Here is a 9,416-nt window from a genome sequence, read left to right on the forward strand (position 1 = left end):
GAGTGGTGGCTGTAACCTGGTTAAACTTCTGCAGATCCCTTCTGTGATAAACCAAACCCTTGCTTTACTCCTCTTAGCTAAGCACTTGAGGCCCTCCTCAATAGGACTGGGCCATTGGACTGAGCAGGGGACCCTTACCTCGTAAAGGCTTGTTCTTCTCAGACTTGCAGTGATGTACCAAAACACCGATCATCAACACGGCCAAGACAGCAATGAGAGAGAAGCTGACCAGGGCAACCACTTTCCACATGTTGGGACTGGGGTCCTCCATCTTCAGGCCTTAAAACAGGACACAATCCATTAGGGCTGGAGGACACTTGAACCTCCAGGATTCTCAGTAAAGTGGCCTAACCCTTATGCAAGTTTACCATGGAAAATGTGCCATAGGATTGTTGCTCTTTGAAGATGGGTGTACTGGTTATGGTACCCTTGTTTTACAGTGGTGTCCTATGTGTTCCATCTGCCTGCACTGTGCTTCACTAACATTGGACCATGGGGACACCAATGATGCATATTTCTAAGGCCTGTGGACTATGGTAGACAAGGGTTCATTCATGGGATAAGCCAGTTAAGGCATGTTAAAAGAATATGCACTGTAAAGCTAGGGCACAACCCCAGTAAAACCATCTTCAATGTGCAGAAATCCTATGGCACACTGACCAGGGTACAGTTGCATGCAGAGGAGTAGCTAGGGGGTAGGCATACTATGCAAATGCCTGGTGCCCTGAGCTGAACTTTTGTTTTAGACAGAGTTAGCAACGATTAGATAATGAAACGCCATTACATCATGGATATTTTACACTGTAAGGATGATAATTATATGATATCATGACATACAAAAAACAGGGTATGAGAAAGGAGAGAGAACTATCGGTGTCCTGAAAGTTCTTACAGCCCACTATGTTTTCATCTTTGTCAATAGTGTTTTCAAGATCTCAAATGAGAAACTATTTAGCCTAGTTGCTGGTTTAAAACAAATTTAAGTGGGAGGGGATTTATCTAGGTTTTGGTTTTTTTTTTTTTAATTATGATTGATCATGTATTTCGGTGGTGTCAAACTTAATTCCTGGAGGGCCGTGTGCATGCTGGTTTTCATTCCAACCGAGTCCTTTTTCTGAACAAAACAATATAGGCCTAAAAGCCTTATTTGACAAATGTATTAAATTTTTGGAAAGCTTGACAGTCTTTTGAGCACGGTTGCCACAGACAGATTCTGAGATGCACTGACAGGCAGTCAAAATGGTAAGTAAGATGACCGGCCTTGAGACTTATGATGGTGTGGTATTATAAAATATTATAGAATCACTTTCAAGATAAATCTCAAAGGGGGGTGCATACAAGCAGGTTTGTGGGGCCCCCCCAGAGGGCTTTCTGCTTTTGGCCCCCAAAACTCCAGGAACACCTCTGGTTGCATGAGAGGATGTCCTAGCAGTTTGGTACCTATCTGAGGTGAACACAAACACAGCTTGCCTATTATAGGCTAGGAAAGGAACTGCACTGTGAGTGGGAATGGTAGCAAGATAACTGGAGACATAGACCAATAGGAAATTAAACAACCTATCATTCGGTTAGGTGGTGTGTGGTCATGGGTGTTACTTACAAGTGTCACAAGATGGCATTTTGGGGAATTCTTTGCACATATTGCAGTCCAAGCATTGTCCAATTTCATTGTTCCAAAACTGTGTGTCGTTGCATTGATCTGCTGAGGCAAAAGAATGGACTATTAGTAGAGAATTTTACACAGAGAGGCGCCCATTAGAAAGCACAATTAACACAGAGACGAATACAGAGGTGGCCTGCGTGGCTACTTCAGGGTTCCAAATGTGTGGCCCTGTACTTCATTCAGGTGGCCCTTCACCTTCTAGAGTCCCAAAATTGTATGGTGTCTCATGTTTGCATACATCCAGGATGTTGCGAATACTGGTCAGAATCATGTGGGATTCATTTGGGCCTGGATTCAAGAGTCAAACAACATATCAGTCAATCTTTATTTAATACGTCTCCCTTCACAAAGGAATTGCCTCCAAACTCTTTACAGAGAGCATGTCTACACAAGGTAGAAGTCTATAAATACATGAATGAACCATTAAATGCAGAGGAGAGAAATCCAAAAACTCCCTGGGGATAGAAGAAGTCTCTTACCGTCTGAGTTCTAATGGCTGCCTCCACTCCAGGCGACCAGGGTTATGCAAACTTTTAGTTTTTTACCAGAAATGTAAATGTTATGCCTTCATTCTAGCCCCAGTTGTGGTTGTTTTTGTCACATTACTGCTCTGCTTTGATCTCCACAATGTTTAAGAGCCAAGAATGACCAGGTTGAAATCATGGACACTTTAAAGCGGCTCTACCTGATACTTGCCGAGGTATCAGACTCTAACCGTAACATTGCATTCTGGTTTAAGAGCCCTCTCTTTAAATGCAATAGGCTATTAGGCAAAAACACAAATGGAAGAAGCCACACTGTGGTGTTTTAGATACTAGGTTTGTGCTAAACATCCAATACACTAAAATATATTTGGTCACACTTTACAATAAGGTACCAGTATAACTCTTGAATTAATATATGAATATCACAGGATAAACACATGAATATGTCATGCACTTCATCTGAGTTCTTATGTTAATCACATGGGTTAGGTTTTAGGGTTAGGGTTCATGTGCTCAACATCAGAACTCCAGTACCTTATTCTAAAGTGTTACCATACCTTTTTCATAAAGTATCAAATCGAAGTCCAACTGTATGACCTTCAAAATGGCAAATTTCTATGTTCACTTCCTAGCAGAAATAATGAACCAAAAAACAATTCAGTCAGTGATTAGAAGGTCGTTATCTCTCCTTCCTTATGGCCTTTTCAATCAGGAAGACGGAAATAACACTTATGTTTCAGTACGCCAGCTAAACACGGAAAAACACTAACCAAACAGCAGTATTTCCTGATCCTTTATTGGAGCCGAGAAAGGAGTGTGCACTGAGCACGGCAAGGGCCTGAGTTCCCGGCAACAGGTGGTGTATCGGCATCGAAATTATGTGGGCAAAGTTTCTGTTTGAAACACCGCTGCCCTAAAATCTAATCTCCTCATATAAAATTAACGAAAAAATAAAATACTTCAGTGCCATTTGCTTAACTTTTGTAGCTCTGATGTGGTCTGACATGAAGGTGAAGTTTCAATCAGCAAGAACAGTAATGATACCGTATTGTGACACCACAGCCATTACAAAAGCAGGAATACCCGTTTCTTGAGGTGCATTCATGTTTAAAGCAGTGCTCAACCAAAAGTAGGTCATCTAAGTTTACAGTTAAAACTGAAACAGACCTGCATTTCCTACATGCATATTTAATAAGGGGCTATAGCAAAGAAACAAGCCACCATTTGGGCACCAAGCATTTTCAACAGGGATGAACCAGACAGAACCAGACGCAGACACCTTTTCCTTTCAGAACTTTGAAAGATGGAGTGTGCATTTAACCCTTCACCCATATCATAGAGTGGAGGCTGTAATCTGAAGAGGGGAAACAGGTGCCTTTTGCTTTAGTATGTATCCTAAGTGCAATTCCCAGGTAATAGCTTATGAATCAATATAAAAAATAATTTACATAAAACAGAAGGGCTTACTTTCTGATTTGCATTGATAAGGGCACAAGGAAGTAGGTAACTGAATTTGTGTGTGGGCCAAGAGAAAAGGTTGGCTTCAGCTGATGAAACACACACGCACACACAGACACTACCTATATATACTGCATTCCATTAGCCCAGTGGGTGGAGCTCTGATGTTACCCGATTCCGTTCTCCCCTTAGAAAATTGTAATAGACAATTTGTCCCAGTTTAACAAGTTACATTGTGAGGCACTGGGAAACAAAACCCTCCAACTTTGTTCACCTGACATGAACCGTCATGTCTAACCTTCTAGGCTGGATATGACATCGGGAGCCTCTTCTCTCTGATTCTGCACTGTGATCTAGTTCTGAGTAAGCAGTTAAATATCGGCCGCCACAGATCCACGGCAGGACGTGAAACTCACTCAGTATCTTTCATCAGATCCTGGGAAGACTCATCATGAAACCGGTTGCCTCAACCACATGATGATAAATCGGCAGCACAAGAGAGATTATCAGAGTTGTGTGATGGCGTAGGGTATTTTTTGGTGCTTCGGTTAGCATATTGTACGTAAAATATAGCTTTGTTTTCATCAGGAGATCTGAAAAAGTGTGTCATGTTGACAACACACACCGCAGACGCAGATTCGTGACTTCTACATGGTATGAGACAATGTGGTGCACGTAAAGTGTAAAGTGTGTTAGCATAATTCCTTTTGTTTACAATACTACTGCATACTAACATTGTTCTTGTGGAATTAAAACTAGGCCGTTTTTTAATGCCATGAACCCTAAAAATGCTCTTTTACATGAAGTCTAATAAGATGTAAAAAAACAATAAAAGCTGTGTATCAGTGAAAAGAGATTTTATTTTGTATTTTTTCCCGCCTTCTGAAAGCCACAGCCACCAACAGAGTATAGAGGCAGACAACATCCCTGTGGTTTTAATTGAGAGGTTACCAGGGGAACTATCAAGAACCAAACCCAATATTCACACATTTAGTGAAGGGGAAGCGCAGAGACACAACAACAAATAGAACAGAAGGCAAACAAAACAAAAATACAATCAAATATCAGCACTACCAGGACAAGCTTTTCGGAGTTGTTAATCAGTGATGTTCATCCCACACCGCACTGCCTTGAAACTGATATGTCCTAAAGCACAGCAAATACTAGGCTGCAACAAGATCTGTAAAGCCTGAAACCCTTCAACACATTTTAAAGGTTCAACAAGGGGTTACATGACACAATTACTTAGAAGCTATATTTTCAGTGACTCAAAATCAGCTTTGCAACCTAGTTTGTATGTCATTCCTGTTCAAAAGCATCCTCAGATTCCTACCACCCATTGACATCAAGAAAGAGTTCAGACCTTCAACATTCAAAGTCTCTGAGTCAAATGCACCTACAACTTTTATGTATCTGTGTAATGTTTAAAGAAATGGTGACAGGAGGCTGTGGTCTTATCAGCAGAATTTTCTCTCAGTACTTTGCTCTCTTCTTCTTTCTCTTACCTGCATTTGTGCTGCATATTCTGGTAATTTCAGTGCTTTTGCAAACCACATCATCTACCCCAACCCCCACCACCCCCCCCCCCCAATCACTCCTCCCCAGTTCCCCCACCCCTCCTCCTGCAGTAATTTCCGTTCCAATCTTCAAAAAAGAAAAAGAGACTCCTGTTCTATTAGAAAGACTATAAAACCTTTTCAGCCCTTCACAGGAAACACTGGGCTAATGCACACAGCTTGCCAGGACTTTCATGTGGCGAGGCGGAAAAAAAAAGTTTACATTACTTCTCCATAGCAACCAGCATCACAGTGGCTGGAGACTGAATTCTGGAGCTGGCGTGTGTATATTAGAATGATTAAGAACAGAAACCCGTCGCTATTGATTTGGTTGAGGGGATGGAAGCAGACTGGGCTAAAATGCAGTTTGAAAAATAGGGTGAGAAACTGAAAAACAAAACTGATGGAACGAAGCAAAATTAGAGGCTTGTGGAAGGAGATAGCCTACTTTACAGAGAGTGGTTGGGGCCAAAGATAGGAGGGCCTTATACGAGACAAATAAAATAATACCAAGGTATTAGGGCAGTGGTATAGCGAAGGGAACTAGTATGCCAGAGTAGAGTACAGCTGACTGCAAAGTTCTCGTTCTAACCACTCGCACTCGGACCTGGGCCAGATGGAGACTGTGCCTGGTTTGCCGATCGCAAATTACAAACTTGAAGCCACTGGCAGTGTATTGCGTCGTCAAAGGCCACTTATCCGCCTGCTTATTATCAAAAAGGCGACCGTGTGCAAGTTTGTAATTTGCAATTCGCGTTTAGGTCAAAGTTTTGATTTGGTCTCAGCCTTGGTTCTTTGATTTGGGTTTTTATTCTGTTATTATTATTTTTGGGGTTGGGACCAACTACATCTGCTTTTGGAAATATTGCGAGCACTCCAAAAGTCAGGCCTGGCTGCAATGTCTTTGAATCAAACCCAAACTAAGAAACGGAGACTGAAGAGATTGACTTCATATTCTTTAGTGCACTGTGAACGCATCGCCATCCAAGCGTGGGGGAAATTTAATGCTGTATGACATCACGTCACTGTCCCAAAAGATGACACAAGAGGAGCCAAGTTCATAAAATTTCTGAAGAAAAACAGAAACAAAAGAAACTTACATGAATCCCCAAAGTGAACAGAGTCATTTCACTCTGATGGGGTGTAACTCAGTTGGACTGACCCCAGATTTCATTTCCCTGTTGAGGGTGCTCGGTTTACTGGAAACCGATGATAAGCTTCCCTGAAGTTCGAAAGATCGAGCTTTCTAGGAAAGAGAAAGGAGACAGTTCCTCATTCCAAGTCCACAGGGCACAAACGTCTTGTAGACCCTTATTCTTAAAGTATTACACAACCTCTTCAGCCCCAACTGTGGTCTTTGGGAGCCTTTCAAATGCTTGTGACTCACTCACCAATTCCCATAACTCAAGAAAATGCAACCCTCCCAAGAGCGCTCCCATCACTGGATCACTATGCATGTATACAGTCATACAGTGTATGAGTCATGAGTCACTTCTCAACAGTGAGGGAAAACAAATCAGTGCAGGGATTCATTCCTTCCAAGTGAGCGTTTTGATGCTCTGTATGTTGTTATACAGATCAAATGCATTCTTCTTGCTTCAGGCCATGTTCACACCCCCTTTAAAAGACAAATATTGGGCTTACTCCAACTTTGTATATATTTTAATCAGCCTGCAGAGATAAGTCTGCCAAAACTGTGATGTCTGTTTTATTTAAATTGCATTTAATTCCTTTTAAAGACTTCTGTCCAAAACAGACTGACAACAAAAAACAAAGTTCATTTCAGAGGGTTCACAATCTGCTGTGAAACACTTTTAAAAATGTGTTTTGAGAGAAGTAGTACTAGGAGTTTTTGTGTTCTCTATCCATTTGCTTTTTGCTTTTCTTTTTACTTCTGTTCTTCCCTTCTTCACTGGGAGAGAGCACTCACAGACGGACACACAAAACAAACAAAAAATATCTCAAAATACTAAGCCAGTCTCATTTCTTAATATTGCACAGCAGAAACACACTGACAGCATTTGGGGCAAAAAGATCATTTCCAGGGGCTAAAAGTCTCTTGTGAAACTCTTTATTGTTTAGGAAAGGTAGCAAGAGAGATAACAAAAACCAAGCGCAATCTCTTTTGGTTTGTCTTTTTGCATTTCTTCCTTTATACTTCTGTTCTTTCCTTCTTCTCTAGGAGACGTACAAGGGAAATATGAAAGTCACATGCACTCACACACAAAAGAAAAAGCATTTAGGTATGAAATAAAAGATCTTCTGAAAAACTAAACCAGTCTCTTAATATTGCATTGCTCTTACAGATATATATATATATATTATAGTTTTTGGTTATGACTGTAAATGAAACTAGCCACAAGGCCTAGTAAAACCAGAAGTGCTTTTCACAGACTTCAGACTATTCTTACAAGCAATTGCACCGTGTCATCAAGATGCTGCTGAATGAAAAGGGGAAAAAAAAAAAAAAGCCCAGACAGGAAGTAAATTTTTGCAAGCACACATTCTTACCAGGGCATTTCCTATCTAGTCACTCCCAGTTCATTTATTGTTCAACTGTTCGGGTGAGATGCCAATACCTGTTTAAAGAGTTTTTGGTTGTTTTCAGTGTCCATGAAAGGTCTGCTGTGGACCCTGAGGACTGTACAGTCAAAAGCCAGAACCATGTGGGGACTTTTCTGGGAGTGGGGTGCACAACAAGGATTTGGTTGGTTGGTTGATTGGTTGGTTGATTGGTTGAATGGCCCCAAAATCTGTCAGTTTCCATTCTGTATCAACATAATAATAATAATCAACACATTTAAAGTCCTGTGAGACCATATAGATGGGTTGCTATACATTATTATTATTAAGAGTTGCATGGTGAGAAATGCACCCTCCAGGTCCTCAAGAATCATCACACTAGCCAAAACCCGGCCCCTATATCTCTTTGGTTTGTTTTCTAAGAAAAAGTACATAATTTCAGATACACCTAAGGGGTGGTTGGGGGGGGGTTACAGAAAACAGCTTTTTTCTAACCAGTTGGAGACTGTTTTTTCTTGAGAAGCGTGTTGGGGAATTCCATGAGGTTAAGTGAAATGCACACGAACACATGCACGCAGAGAAATACACCTGGTGGCTAAGGTGAGGTCAACTTCATTTCGAGGAAGGATTGGTTGCACAACAAAGCTAGTTTCGGTATCAAAGCCGTATTGCCAGGACTAGGCAAGGCCCTCACTTGGTAAGCAGTTCAAGGCTGTGGGTGAAGACAGAGAGAAAGGGGAGGGGGGAGAGCACTTCTTAGGAACTGGCAGGAAAAAGGAAGTGTGTGCCGCACAAAGTGCTGGGCGGAAGCCGAATAGCAAGTGTCCTCCAAATTATCACTCAGTTGAAGAGTAGGGGGATGCTGAAGAAGTGGAAAAGGGGCTTGTAAAATAATTATGCTAAGTCTACAATGGTTTGCTCATTGTTTTTTTTTTTACAGTGTTTTTTTTTTATGTATTTACCCATGCATGAATACACCTATGTGTCAGATATACCAACATATGTGCACACATGCACATATTGTACACATATATATATACACACAAATAGTGTATACACACATCCCACTTATTATATAGATCTGTACATTAAAATGAGCTTGACAACACGGAGACATAGCACCAGGCACAAAAGGGAGGAGGCACAAACATGGCAACTTCGGTGGACTGGCCCAGTCGGACCATGTCGAAAGGCCACCCTGATATTTACAACACAGGCATGGCAGGGCATTGGTGGGAAGCATATAGCGTGTCAATGCTTTGAGCTGAAGAGCTTATTCTGTGACATGAGGGCAGCCTATATGGGCAGGCAGTTTGGCAGACAGGAAGCTTTGACGATTTGCATTTGGAGGAGCGATTTTCCACCCGTGTTCAAATTCTTCTTAATGAATCAAGTCTGCCTTTAACGAGAAGCCTCCAGAGTTCAAAAAAAAAAAGTGAAAAAAAAGTCCTGCGATACCTCTTGACGTCAGCAAAGGCATCACAAAATGAGCTGTTCAGGAAGTGAACTGGCTGCCATACGTATTTATGAATTACAAATTATATTTAAATTTAAAGAAAATTACTCTTTAGTTTATTTTCACCCCCTTTTCCTGTCGAATGCAGACAGGCCTCAGCTGGGGCGTTCTGAAACAGTGGTTCCACAGAAGCCAGTGGGGTGGAAACGCTGCCGCCTAGTTCACGTAGGAGGACCGGAGACGTCAAAACAAACCGGGCCTGAAACCGAAACCGT

The sequence above is a fragment of the Amia ocellicauda genome, chromosome 14 (assembly GCF_036373705.1).
Source record: "Amia ocellicauda isolate fAmiCal2 chromosome 14, fAmiCal2.hap1, whole genome shotgun sequence".
NCBI lineage: Eukaryota > Metazoa > Chordata > Actinopteri > Amiiformes > Amiidae > Amia > Amia ocellicauda.